The sequence below is a fragment of the Balaenoptera ricei genome, chromosome 15 (genome assembly GCF_028023285.1).
Source record: "Balaenoptera ricei isolate mBalRic1 chromosome 15, mBalRic1.hap2, whole genome shotgun sequence".
NCBI lineage: Eukaryota > Metazoa > Chordata > Mammalia > Artiodactyla > Balaenopteridae > Balaenoptera > Balaenoptera ricei.
Genome location: NC_082653.1, coordinates 14,454,229 through 14,468,859, shown reverse-complemented (window position 1 = coordinate 14,468,859; position 14,631 = coordinate 14,454,229). Strand labels below are relative to the sequence as shown.

At 42.4% G+C, this 14,631-nt stretch overlaps 1 pseudogene; it reads right to left on the bottom strand.

Annotated features, from left to right (window-relative positions):
* Window positions 1–5,090: 5,090 nt before the first annotated feature.
* On the bottom strand, window positions 5,091–6,005 carry LOC132349469 (methylsterol monooxygenase 1-like; annotated as a pseudogene).
* Window positions 6,006–14,631: the final 8,626 nt, after the last annotated feature.

The window sequence follows — 14,631 nt, the reverse complement described above, 5'->3', positions numbered from 1 at the left end:
CATATGAGATTTTGCACTAAGTTCTTTTCATGATTTGTCTCCTTCGATCCTCACATTCCTATGAGGTACATACTCTTATTACCTTTATTATACAAATGAAGAGACTAAGGCACAGAGAGTTAGCCATTTGCCCGGGGTTATTTGGCGGAGTGGTGAAGCCAATATTAAAATCCAATTCTAATTTCAAGACCTGGGTCTCTCCTGCAACATTGTGCTGTCTCCCTTAAGACATCTCTCTGCCTCAGAAAGAGAAGAAAAATGACTAAACCAGGCGACTAAAGCGTCATTAAGAGAAGTCATGGTGACTTGGTTCTTTCAGTGGGAAGCAAAGGGCAGGAGGCAGACAGTAAGTCTAGCTTCAGCTCTTGCAGGTTGGGGGTTCACATAACTCACGATAACTTAATTTGCGAAGATCATGCTTCCAGGAACGAGGGGCTTATCTTGTATCTGTGTGAGTGGAAGCGGAGCAGGGTGTGGGAGGTGGAGGCCTTGGTGAGCTGTCAGCTGTCAGCCCCAGCAGGGACCTGCTCCAGCCGCTTGTGTGAGCCCGGAGCCCTCTGCTGGCGTAGGAAATCATCTACCAGCATCCGTAGCTCCGTGTGTGCGCGCGCGGGCGCGTGTTGCGGCAGGGCATCAGGGGACCGTATTCAGTGTATTCAGTGAGATTTGCAAAATGGCTAGCACACCTAGTAAACAGAACTAATAGCTACCACTTACCAATATAGCATTAGGGTAGGGACAGGCACTGTTTTAAAGATTTTACATTAATTTTATTTACTCTTAGGGACGTTTACATACTGCATCTAATTGAACCTTCACCCCAACCCGCTGAAGTCAGAATTATTATTATTACTCCCATTTTTCACAAGAGGTAACTGAAGCACAGAGAGGTTAAGTCATTTGCTCTATGGCTCTTAAGTGGCAGGTCTGGGGCTTGAGCAACTGGACGCTAACCTTGGCGTCCATGCTCTGGAAACCACCAAATGGCCATTCTTTAGATCCGGAGCGCCCTCCTCAGCCCCCCGCCCCGTCCCTGCTAGTACCCTGTAAACGACTTAAATGAGAGAGGACACACAGCAATGGCTCGATAATTTCTTAGAAAATGGTAAGCAGGCTTCCCTGGTGGCGCAGTGGTTGAGAATCCGCCTGCCAATGCAGGGGACACGGGTTCGAGCCCTGGTCTGGGAAGATCCCACATGCCGCAGAGCAACTAGGCCCGTGAGCCACAACTACTGAGCCTGCGCGTCTGGAGCCTGTGCTCCACAACAAGAGAGGCCACGACAGTGAAAGGCCCGCGCACGGCAATGAAGAGTGGCCCCCGCTTGCCGCAACTAGAGAAAGCCCTCGCGCAGAAACGAAGACCCAACACAGCCAAAAATAAATTAATTTACAAAAAAAGAAAAGAAAATGGTAAGCATACTAGGGTTTGGTGGTGAATCTGCTGCTTTCTGGACTCAAGCGGGGGCGGGGAAGGGGGACTGCTCTTCCAGCCCACTGCATCCCTCTGAACCGGAGATAAGCCCCTGGCCAACGCGAAGCTGGGCTTCCTGGATCTACTTCTCCAGCGGGAAGATCTTAGTTACAACAGAAGCAGAGAATCCTAAATAATAATGTGAAATATTTAGCAGTCAGTGAGGCATGAATACTGCCGGCTCAGAACAGACAGCTCCTGGAGAAGATTCCTAGAGGATTTCCCTGCCCCTTCCAGGGCCGCTTTGCTTTAACCCTTTAGTTACTGGAATGCGGGGAGGTGAAGGGGTTAAAGGTGGCGGGGGAGGTCAGGGCTGCTGCGGGAGTGGAGAAAACGCTCAGGGGTTTGAGGCATCTACTATTTACCAGCTAATAACGCGTGGGAATTTCACTACTTTAACGATTGCTATGGCTATGCAGGCTGAGTATTGCCATCTTTACCGTGGGTGCTCAGGCAGTTTGCTTGACCTCTCTGAAATGTATTGTCCTCATCTGTAAAATAGGGATAATACTAGAAATTGATTCGTGGGGCTGGTGAGGGAGTTATATGAGGTAAAGCCAAGTAAAGTTTCTGCTTGTAGCTCTGAGTAGGCGTTCAGTCATTGGGGGTTGTTATTAATGGCCAAACAGATGTGGGGTGTGTGTGTGTGTGTGTGTGTGTGTGTGTGTGTGTGTGTGTGTGTTGGGTGTGGGGGGAGAGTGAGGTAGCCTTGCTGACCCAGGGCCCCTTTGACTCATCATCCCTTGACTTCATCCCTCTAATTGTAAGCCCAGCCCTAGAGATCAGAGCCTGGGTGTGGGGTGAGGGTTCCTGTATTGGCCGGTGCTTCCTTTGCTCCCTAAACACCTCCATGAGTGTTATTGAACTGGCCTGGTTTGTCTGGAGCAGGTGCCTGTTTCTTGAGAAGCTGAGGTGGCCATGATAGAAGAAATGAAGACCCACTCTTGGGACTTCCTTAGAGGTCCAGTGGTTAAGACTCCATGCTTCCACTACAGAGGTCGTAGGTTTGATCCCTGGTCGGGGAGCTAAGATCCCGCATGCCGTGGCCAGAAAATTAATCTTGCTAGAGGGCCTGGCCGTGGAGTTCTGGCTGGGGGAGGAGACCATGTGGAGGGGCTCCTGTTTATTGTAGGAAGACTTCCCTACTTGAGAGTTTATCTTTTCTTTCCACAAATATTTGCTGAGTGCTTGGTGTACGCCAGCCATTGGTTGTATAGCGGTGAGCAAAACAAACGTGGTCTCTGCCCTCAGAGCATTCAGAGCCCTGCAGGGAAGATAGACAGCAAACAAACAAGCAAATAACTAGCTTAATTAATTAATTTAAAAATGTGTTATTATAAACAGGGATAAATGTTATAGGAGAATGATTAGGCTCATTTCCCCACATTTCAGCAACTAAAGCAGGAGGACTGCACAGTCATGGAGGTCCTCTCTGAGGAGGTGATGATTATATTGAGACTTGATGGATGAATAGGAGTTTTCCAGGTGAAGGGTGAAGGGGAGAGTGTTCCAGGCAGAAGGGCCAGCAACGTGGGAAGCCCTGGAGGTAGGAGAGATCCTGACTTAGATCCTGGGTCGTTAGATCAAACAAAGGGAAGAGAAGGGCAGGGAGAAGCCAGCTAATGCAGGTCTTGTCAGCTCTGCTGTGGAAAGTTTCAGTTTTGTTCTACGTGCAACAGGAATCCATGAGAGGGTTGGAAGCAGGGGAATGACACGATCCAATCTGAGTTTTGCAAAAAGATCTCTTGGGTGCTGTGATCAGATTGTGTTGAGAATGGCTGGTAGGATTCAAAGATGGAAGCAGGAGGACCAAATGGGATGTGAATATTAAAAAGCCTGTACACTCCTAGGAAAAGACTGATTTTTCTATAGTCCTAGTAATAAATAAACAATAGAATTGGTCTTAAACCTGTCTAACAGGTCAAGGGCAACTCACGTCACTGATCCTGCCTCTGAAACCAACCAATCAGTGACAGTCTGTGCTTTGAAAACCAGCCAATCTGCAGTGGATTCACTGAAATGAACATGCTTCTAAGGCTGGCATCACCCCACTCCTGCTTTTGGAACCAACGCAATCCCAAAGCAGACTCTTCCCCAAACCTGTGTAAGATTAACCCTTTGCTTTGCTCATGAGACTATGCTGAGCGGTCACGTGCTCCTGTACACAAGGAAGCACTAAATCTAGCTGGTCGCCATGCTGGTCGCCATGCTGAGTGGTGGGCTCATCCTCCAACAGAGCTCTTTACGGTCATCCAGGCTACAGATGACGATGGTTTGTCCTCTTGTCACTGCTGAGGATGTCCTGCTGGGGTTTGTGCTGCTGGCTCTCGCTGGTCCAGTCTTCAGTGGCTGACCAATCCTCTTTTGAAGTTCACCCACTTCCATTGGAGACTTTACGTCTTCATTTAGGTGTACGGTCACATCTTGGCCTGGGGGATGGTCCACCCCTTCCAGGGTATGTATGAGTCAGGGTCTATCTAGTCAGGAGTTAGAAACCACACCAGTTATTTAAAAGAGATCAATCAATATAAAGCATCGTTAGCTAGGTATAAAGTTGTTAAGTGGATAACTAAAAAAGGATCAAAAGAACTCGAAGTTCTCACAGAGGCAGTGACTGCAGGAAGCATCTACCACCCCTAAGGCTCAAGGGACAAAGGAAAGACAATGACGTTATTAAAACTTAGACGTGGTTTCAGAAACCTCTGAGGAGGGTTTCCTGGCCAGCTTGTGCTGGTGTCTGAGCTCAGAGGAGGGGCTATGAGGGTGGGATGCAGACCTTTGAGGACGGGGTGCTGCACAGCAGGTGCTGGTGTCTGCAGGGGCATAAGAAGGCTTCTGTAAGTGTTTAAAAATTTGCAAACTGGATTCAACTGGTGTTACAGGAAGAAATGACCACTGCCAAGGTCAATGAGTGACGCTGGGGTGATGCTCACAGGAATCCCACGAAAGAAAATGGGAGGGCTTCCCTGGTGGTGCAGTGGTTAAGAACCCGTCTGCCAATCCTGGGGACACGGGTTCGAGCCCTGATCTGGGAAGATCCCACATGCCACGGAGCAACTAAGCCCGTGCATCACAACTACTGAGCCTGCGCTCTAGAGCCCGCGAGCCACAACTACTGAGCCCATGTGTCACAACTACTGAAACCCACGCGCCCAGAGCCCGTGCTCTGCAACAAAAGAAGCCACCGCAATGAGAAACCCGCACACTGCAACGAAGAGTAGCCCCCCCTCACTGCAACTAGAGAAAGCCCGCTCGCTCAGCAACAAAGACCCAATGCAGCCAAAAATAAATAAATAAAAATAAATTTAAAAAAATAAAAGGTTTGAAGACCAATTTCAGCTTCAGGCCTATAGTACAACTTGCAGAAAAGACCTACATTAATACTCCTTCCATTACTTAAATCCTTTTTGTGAGGTTAGCAACATGGCCTTTAAAGCTTCCTCAGGGAAACTGTACTTAAACATATAAAAGTTCCCACTAGGAAGATAATTAAAAGTTGTTAATGTTCTTTTTATCACTTAGCAACCAAGACATATTTATTTCCACTCCCCAGAAGCAATGTTAGCTACTAGCTTCAATTCAGGAAATGTGTATCTTCAGGAAGGTTTATGTGAGATGTTTATTCAGTCTTTTTCTCAGCCTTCATCTTCTCATTGTAGGCAATAAATTGAGAGTCTGTTCCAAAAAGTCTATCCCACCATGTAAATGTCGAAGCAAAGTTTCCAGTGAAGTTCATGTGGTGGAAATCGTGACACCGAGAACCAGCATAGAAAGGAATGAGATTTAAAGGGTTGAGAGGACTGTCATAACCACTATGGACATCAACAGTTTCTGTCAAACGCATGGTCACCCAGGCTCAAAGAAGAATAACATGATCACATAAAAGCATGATTCCAGTGAAAAAATCCAGTTCCAAGAATTAGGGTTTCCAGAGGATGTGCATATACAGCTTCCATTCCAAATGGAGCCTGAAACTCATGATGAATTTTATGGATATGCTTATATATTGTTTTGTGGTGTAAGAGCCTATGCAGGAAGTAGTGCCAGGTATCTCAATCACTGCACAGCCAAACCATCTTGCCAAAAGCATGTACCATCTTGGCATTGTTTCCCAATCATAAGGAGTATTGAAATACTCTGTACAATAATAGGTTCCACAAATCAAAGGAAGCTGGATACAAAAGTGATTAAAGAGAAGTACTTTAAAACATTTCCATTGATTTCCCCACGTTTCTAGCTTATCCTTTTGAATTTTGTACTTTTTCATGTAAGGTATAAATTGAAACAAAAATGCAGGTAAACAGAACAAGAAATAAAGGACCTCATGAACTATGAGGGATCCCCATGTTGCCATCTGGAACTTTGTATAATTATTCAACATATAGTTCCAAGCATTTTTAAATGGTTCCTGCAGAGGATTCTCAGGTAAAAGTGAATCTACATATTCCACAGCCAAGGATGCTGAACTAAAGATGCTGATACTTTCATTTGTTGCCATTTTTCAAATCTCTGCAGACAGCCTTATAATTCCGCACGCCGCTGGGGAAGGTTTATTTTTAAATCTAAATAAATATCTTTACTTATAATAATTAACTAAAAGCTAAGATGATAACATGGGGTGGAGAGGTATGAAATCTGGGAAGGAGGTAGGAGAGAAAAGTAAAAGCATGCTAAGATCCTCATTCTATTTAGTGGGAAGATACAGATGTTAATTAACTCTAGATGTTGATTAAGAATATGCTTAACTATGTGTGTCAAAGATATAAAGATTGGGGCTTCCCTGGTGGCGCAGTGGTTGAGAATCTGCCTGCTAATGCAGGGGACACGGGTTCGAGCCCTGGTCTGAGAAGATCCCACATGCCGCAGAGCAACTAGGCCCGTGAGCCACAACTACTGAGCCTGCGCGTCTGGAGCCTGTGCTCTGCAACAAGAGAGGCCACGACAGTGAAAGGCCCGCGCACCGCAATGAAGAGCGGCCCCCCGCTCGCCGCAACTAGAGAAAGCCCTAGCATAGAAACGAAGACCCAACATAGCAATCAATCAATCAATCTAAAAAAAATTTTTTTAAAAAGATATAAAGATAATAGGAACAGAATATATATTTTCCAAGTCATCAGAAGAAAAATTAATTGAGGACAAACAAAATGCTATCAACTAACCAAATAGCAGGGGTGAAAGAGAAGCATGAAAACAGCATATGCAATAGAAAATCCATGGTAAATTGGTAGAACATGTGCAAATATATCAATAACCATAATAAATGTAAATCTATTACATTCACTGTTAAAAGACAAAGACTCTTGAATTGAGTTTAAAAAGTCAAACTGTGTGATGTTTTATAAGAGACAGCAAGAACAGGGCAATATAGAAAAACTGAAAATACCGAGATGGAAAAAGGTATTCCACGCAAATGCCAGCAAAGGGAAAGCATCAATTTTAGCATTAGGCAAAATGGATTTCAAGGCAAAAATAATCAGTATAATTTGAGAAGACAAAAATAGATATTGATGAAATATTTACTCTACCAATAAGTTTAGTCTTTGTGCTTATATGTGCCTAGTAACATAAAATTGAGATATATAATACTAAACCTGATAGAATTACAAGAAAAAACAACAAATCCACAGTTTTGTGAGAAACTTTAACTTACCTGTTAGAAATCCACAGAACGAGTAGTCAAAAAATCAAGTAAGGTGTTACCATGATTAACAAGATAGATTTATATGGAGATACGTTTTCCCTTTTCACACACACGTGATAACTTTTACAAAAATTGTCCTTATTTGAAATAATAGTTATTTCCTTTTAACCCCCTCCTCACTTTTCTCCTATTCTCATATTTTCTTTCCTCCCTTCCTGTTTTTCTCTCCATCTGTACCATCTGCTTTTCCTCCTCCCAGGTAGCCTTGCTAGCAGATGGATTATATTCTTCTATATTTTTTCATGCTCATAAACTCAGATGCAAATGTATATACCTATGTAGATTTCTGTCCGTATCTCTTACAGAAATAGAACCGCAGTTTATAGTACATTTCTCTGCCTCTTGCAGAGATGAAAGATAAAAGTTCCCTCAAGTCACTAGATAGAGGTTTAAGAAATTTTTTTTTAATGGCTGTGCAACATGTCATGATATAAAGGTACCACAAAGTATTCAACTATTTTTCTGAGTATACACTTTGTTTTTAGGGTTTTGTTGCAATCATGTTCACTGTTGATGTGAATACCCACAGCCACATATATTCTGGTGCTTTTACTTCAATGGGATGGATTCCCCGGCATGAGATTGCTGGGTCAAAGAATATGTGGAGTTGTTTTATTTTGATATACATTGCCAGATTGCCCTCCAACAAGGTCATCGCTACTGGAATGTGGTGAAGAGAGTCCCTTCCCAGCTTGTAGTAGGTGTTATCACGCTCCCGATTGATTTGCTAGTGTGATGTGAGTAAAGTGACATCTCATTTTTATTTAATTTGCATTTCCCTGACTCCTAGGGAAGTTGAACATCTTTTTAGGTTTATTCACCATTTGGATTTGTTCTTCTATGAATAGACTAGTGATAGCGTCTGGCCAGTTTAATTCTGATACTAATTTGCAAATGCTCTTTGTATATATAGATATTAACCCTTTATCTGCCATCTGCATTACAGATGGGTCACAAGATCTGATTGAGGGCTAAGTAGGTATAGTGTTACAGGTGTTCTAAGATTTTAATGGTTTGATTTTTTAGATTTGTTTTTAACTCATTTGGAATTTATTTTTGTTTAAATGATGTGAAATAGGGTTCTGATTTTATTTCTTCAATCTCTACACTATCCACTATGGTATCCACTAGCTGAGTGTGACGATTACGTTATTTGAAATGTGACTGGTCTGAACTGAAATGGGCTGTAAGTTTAAAATATACACCGGATTTCCAAGACTTGATATAAAAAAAAAAATGAAAAATGTCTCATTAATGACTTTTATATTGATTACATGTTGAAATCATAATATTTTGGATATATTGGATTACATAAAGTATTAAAATTAACTTCATATATTTCTTTTTTACTTTTTAATGTGGCTCAGAGAAAATTTTTAATTACATACACAGCTTACATTATATTCCCATTGCACAGCACTATTCCAGATCATCGGTCATGCCAGAACTATTTTTTAAACATTTTTGTTCTCTTTCACTTATCTTTTATCTGCCTCCTGAGAGGTGTATCTATTTTATTGCATATAGTAGACATCTGTCTGATTCATCATTTCCCATCATCTTTTGAATAGCCCTTTTATATTTGGAGAAATTATTCATCAGAACTCAAATTCCCAGCCTCCCTCATCATTAGGATGTGTGTATTTGACCTTCATGGAATGAATGGGAAGTGAGCTACACAGGGAATCAAGTTCTACGTGGAGTTTCCATTTCCATGGGTCCAGGTGGCACAGGCAATGAGCTTTGACAGTGCAGCCGCGACAGTGGTTTCAAGGTCAAGGTCCTGGCTTTGGGAGGGTGGTGAGAGCAGCAGCAGTTTCCTCATAGGGCAGAACTGGGTATGGTTCGGGGCATTGCTTAACCTTGAGTCTGGCTTTTCAGCCCTCACAATGACATTGTGAGCTACTCGATATCTCTTTTAAAAACTTGCTTGCTCCTTAATCATCAGAATCAGCTTCTTTTGCAATACAGAACTCACTATAGAACCCTGACTGGTGTACTGGGATGGTTTTCCTCCAAGAAGAGATTTGGGATTTATTTTTTCTTACTATTTAAAAAATATCTTCCATCTTAATGATTTCTCTCTTCCTACTTTTTTTCAGCTTATTTTCTTGTTCTTTTTCTATTTCTCAAGGAGACTATTGTCTTAGCCTGGGTTCCCCAGAAAATAGAGCCTGTGTCAAAAGTTTACGTGCTAACACTTCACTGGGTTTGTGCAACAACAGAAACCAGGTTGAAGGAAAAAGTGAGGAAGGGAGGGAGGAGGGCAAAGGTAAGAGGCTGCGTTCCTGAGAGGCTCACAGTTTTGTAACCAGTGTGGCTAATTCCTTGGGCTCACAGTACATCCTCAGAGAGGCTGTATGAACTCCTCTGTCTTGGAGCATCCCTCAGGAGGAGAAGGTGAGAAGAATTTATCCATTGGGTCCTTCCTGTCCCCCATCTCCTATGGTTCAAAGTCTGCCCCACAGGGCATTAACCTGATGCATCCAGGCAGTATTACCTGGCCTCTGGGGAAGCCAGAGCCTCCTGGACCAATCTGGCCACTGCATATAGTGGTCTGTCTCTCCCTTTCTGTCTGTGCTACTGTGGGGCCCCTCAGTCTGCAGTGCAGTCCATGGCAGAGGCCATGACCTGGCTTAATGACCAGGAAATAGCTTGCTGTTCCCTGTAGAGCCTCTCCATCTAGGAGTCAAGGCAAATGATTTAGGGGTGAGGTTGGTGAGTAGTGGGGTTGAGGGGGGAACGCCACAGAGATCTGTGGTGGTGCATAACCTAAGGCTAGCAATTCTACCCCTTGCACCATTCAGATCTGCTTTCACCCTCTTGTAACCTTGGAGCACATACAAGAACAAGATGCCCTCATTTCTGCTCTAAGAGGGAAGATACAAGTCAGTCTTTCAAGGTGGCAGCTGTTCATTGAAGCAGGGCAGTGCCTGGGGACAGAGAAAGTAAGGGGGTGACAGGTGGGGAAGAAGAGTACGCTGTAGGGTGTGGCTATGGATCTGAGCAATGCTTAAACTGAATCATATAAAGTATCAAGTTCTTTCCATTTATTGATGAAGTTACTTAAGGCTAAAAAATTTCCTTTGAAATTTTTTCTATCTCCCGTAAGTTTTCCAGTGAAGAATTCTCCATTTCTTTGTTTTCTAGATAATTTGTAATTTCATTTTTCTTTCCTTTGATTCAAGTGTTCCCAAACAGTGTGTTTCTTAGACTTAATTTCCATGCAGTTAGCATATTTTGGTGACTTTAAAAATCATTTACTTCATTTCTATTGAATGATGAGCAGAGATGATAGCCTATGAAATATCTAATTTATTGAATTTTTCAAGATTTTCCTTATAGCCAAGTGGGTGATAAATTTTAGTAAATGCTCATGTATGTATAAAAATGTACATTCTGTATTTGAAGAAACATTTATTTATTTGAGTCTGTAGATTGCCCTTATTCTTAAGTGATACATGCTTACGAGTGAAGGGTCATAATATTGGTAACTTATTTTCAAATGATTCAGAAAAAAAATGTGTATGTATGTATAAAAAGAGAGAGAGAAATAAAGCAAATATGGCAAAATCATAACAATTGGTGAATCTAAATAGTTCGTATAGAGATGTTTATTGTAGCATTCTTCTGCCTTTTCTGGGGATTTGAAATTTTACAAAATATAAAGGTGAAAATAAAATCCCTTTACTCTATTTTTAATAGGCGTCTCAGTGGGACCAAAATTAGACTTGAATATTTCATCTGCTATCTTACCCTGGGACCTCTTCATTATTTTAAATCTTTTATTTGTTTTTCTAATAAAGTTATTTAAATCTGTAGTTCTTCCTTTGAATTTTTGTTTGGTCACACTTCAAAGATTTTTATATTTTGTGTTCTCATTGTTATTCATTAAAATAATTTATAATTTCTATTCTGATTTTCTCTCTAACCTGATGGTAGCTAAAAGAGTGAATTTTGGATATTCATGTCTATAGGGATCTTGGTGGTGGTGAGGTTTTGTTTTTTCTTTGGCTATTCTGGTTGATGTTTTCTGGTTTTATTGCATTATAGTCTGTGAAATGGCCTATAGTATTTCTGCCTTTTGACTACAGTAAGTCCCTTACATACGAATGAGTTCCATTCTGAGAGCAAGTTCATAAGTCCAATTTGTTAAGTCCAGCAAAGTTAGCTTACATACCCAACTAACACAGTTGGCTATACAGCACTGTAATGTAATAGGTTTATAATACTTTTCACACAAATAGTACATAAAAAACAAACACAAAAAATAAAGAAGACACTTTTAATCTTACAGTATAGTACCTTGAAAAGTACAGTAGCACAGTACAACAGCTGGCATACAGGGGCTGGCATCAAGTGAACAGGCAAGAAGAGTTACTGACTGGAGGAGGGAGAGAAGGTGGGAGACGGTAGAGCTGAAGGATCGTCAGCAGTAGGATATGGAGGGTGAGCTGCAAATTCACTCACGCCTGATGCTGATGGAACACACGTTCGCATCTTTGAAAGTTCTCAACTTGAAGGTTTGTATGTAGAGGACTTACTGTATACGGAAGTATCCTCTGAATTCTGGGGAAATGGTTGCTTGAATACATCCTTGCTGCCCTCATCTTTCAATTTAAAACCAGCTACTGAACATTTTTTGAGGCCAGCAGCTTTTTTAATTTTTGAGGCCAGCATTTTTTGAGGTTTTAGGGTAGAAGCAAGATCTAGTGATCTCTGGGGGCTAGTCTGAGTTCAGTGAGAGCCGGGCCACCAGAGGCCCAGGCCCCAGTAGTGATGGTCAGAAGGAAAGAGGTAACATCTGGGAACACTTGACTTATGCAAATCCAAGAACTTCCTGAGGGAGCTGTGCGCCTGCCCCTGTGACTCCAGTGCTCAGAAAGCTGAGGGGGAGGAAATCGCTGTGCTCAATCCTTTCGACCCTGGGAAAATGCCAGCTGAGGAGACTAAGGAGCAGAGGGAGTCCTTCTGGGACCAGCGACCCACCAGCCGGAGCACTGCTGACCCAGAAGAGCAAAGACTGCTGGGTGGTCCATGACTCAAGAGCCTGACCTGCCGCAGATCCCCAGCAGCTGAACACACACCCCGGGGAGCCAGCAAAGGAAAATACCAATGTACCTGCGGGGTCTTCAAAATGAGAAAGAGAGAGAACTGGTGTATCACAGAGAACAGCCAGTACAAACCTACAGGAGAAGAGAGAAGGTAATCTGAACAGAAATTGATGATGAAAACGACACCCGAAGGAGCCACAGATACAGTGTGACGTGCATGCACACACACACACACACACACACACACACACACACACACACACACACTCATGTTCTGGATCGAAGGAAAATCTCATATTCAGACTAAACATTTCAGGAGATGAATCAAAGGAGAGGAAGGTTACTGGTGCAACTGGTTGTGGAATACCAAATGGAGAAATAAAACACATATCAAAAATTTAAAGAGATGGAAATGATGAGGTGAAATCAGAGAGGTTGGGGGGGATGATGGAGGCAACCAAATACCTGTCTATTTGAATTATTCAGTATTGGAATTATTATTATTGGAAAAACGGAAATTCATCAAATGGAGGAAGTGGAAGGCAGGCAATAACGAAACAAAACAATGGAGGAAATTTTCCCTGAAATGTTTCCAACAAAGACCTGATCAGAAGATTTTAAGGAGTCACTGAATTCCAAACAGAGCTTCCCCCCCCACCAAAAAAAAAAAAAAACAAAAAAAAAACGAACACCAAGTATACATATAAAGCTTACCAACCTCCAGAGAGGGAAAATAAGTAACTTACAATGAAAATCAATGAGCCTGGCACTGGACTTCTCATCTGCAATACTGGAAGTAAATGATGATGCAATAATATCTACAGACTTCTGAGGGGAAAAGGGAATCCTAAAGGAAGACTAATAATAATATGGGACTATAAATACTGAAGGATCTCAGCCTGGTACTTGGGGAGGGGCAGGTGGAGAGGAAAAAAGTTAAAGCATTTAAATCTCTTTGGGGCTTGGGGAGCATGATGTAAAAGAATTACAATCGGTCATCTTAATGTGAAGAAATAGATGGTGTTTTTCATATAATGGAAGATTATATAATTGTGATTATGTATTTTTTTTTCTGAATATGAAAAAGAAAAGGTAATTGCTAGCTCTATAGAACACCAAAATCTAAAAGAAAAAGAGGGAATTCCCTGGCTGTCCAGTGGCTAGGACTCCATGTTCTCACTGCCAAGGGCCCTCATTCAATCCCTGGTTGGGGAACTAAGATTCCACAAGCTGTGAGGCACAGCCAAAGAAACCCCAAACAACAACTACAAAAAACCCTCATTAAACTGTATACCTAATGTGTGTGCAATTTGTTGTATGTAAATTATACTTTAAAAAAAATAAAAGAAAAACAGATAATAAATGGCCATATTATCTGCCCGCAAAAACAAGAAAAAGGAAGAAAAATAACAAAGTAAATAAATAGTAAGCTCGAATTAAAATGGAAGGAATAAAATAAAATATATCAATTTTTACAGTAATCTCAAAGGGACTGAATTGTCCTATTAAAACGCAAGGTGTGCTAAATAGGATTAGAGAACAAAACCCAGGCATATGCTGTTGTTAGGAATACTGTATCAGCCAGAAATGCATGTAACAGAAACCTGAATCACAGTGGTTTAAACATATGAGAAATTTGTTTTTCCTTGTGTAACAAGAGGTAGGTGCAGAACTGGGGCAGCTGCTCAGAAAAGCTCTAATCTCTACTGTCAATTCTAGATTCCCCTCACCCTTGGCACCTCTGCTGGATATGGTGGCTTACCTGGTGGTGTGACCTTCAACTCTCATTCCTAAGGGATCTGAGCCCTTCCTGGTAACTATGCTGTTCTCAGTTTGAGGCCATGATGGATGGATGTGTCCATCTACCATCAAAATTGGGCACCTCCTCCATATACCAAGCTCAGGCTTCTTCCTCCTCTGTCAACTGGTCATAAGGGACCCACTTCCCACTGCATGCAGCCATAGGTTTTTTTTTTTCTTTTGGCAGTGCCAAGCGGCTTGCGGGACCTTAGTTCCCTGACCAGGGATTGAACCCGGGCCCCCAGCACTGGAAGCTTGGAGTCCTAACCACTGGACAGCCAGGGAATTCCCTCAGCCATAGGTTTAAGCCAAGGGGCAGGCAACAGGTGGATGAAATGGGGGTCAGGGTTGCTTACTCACTCAGCTTGCTTGTGCCATCTGGCCCTCCTCTGCTCAATCTTGGCAACTCTGGTGGGAGGGTGAGGGCATGAGGCATCTCTGAAGAAGTCCTCCCAGGAGAGACTCCTTTTGAATCACTGAAAGTGGTGTCTCTCAGAGGAGTCGGAAAGGGGCAGAGGGACATTCTGAACAATGACAAGACCTCCAGTTAGGAATTGTTGAGGTTGGACACTGCCATGGCTGTCCCCAAATTATAGGAGAAAGAA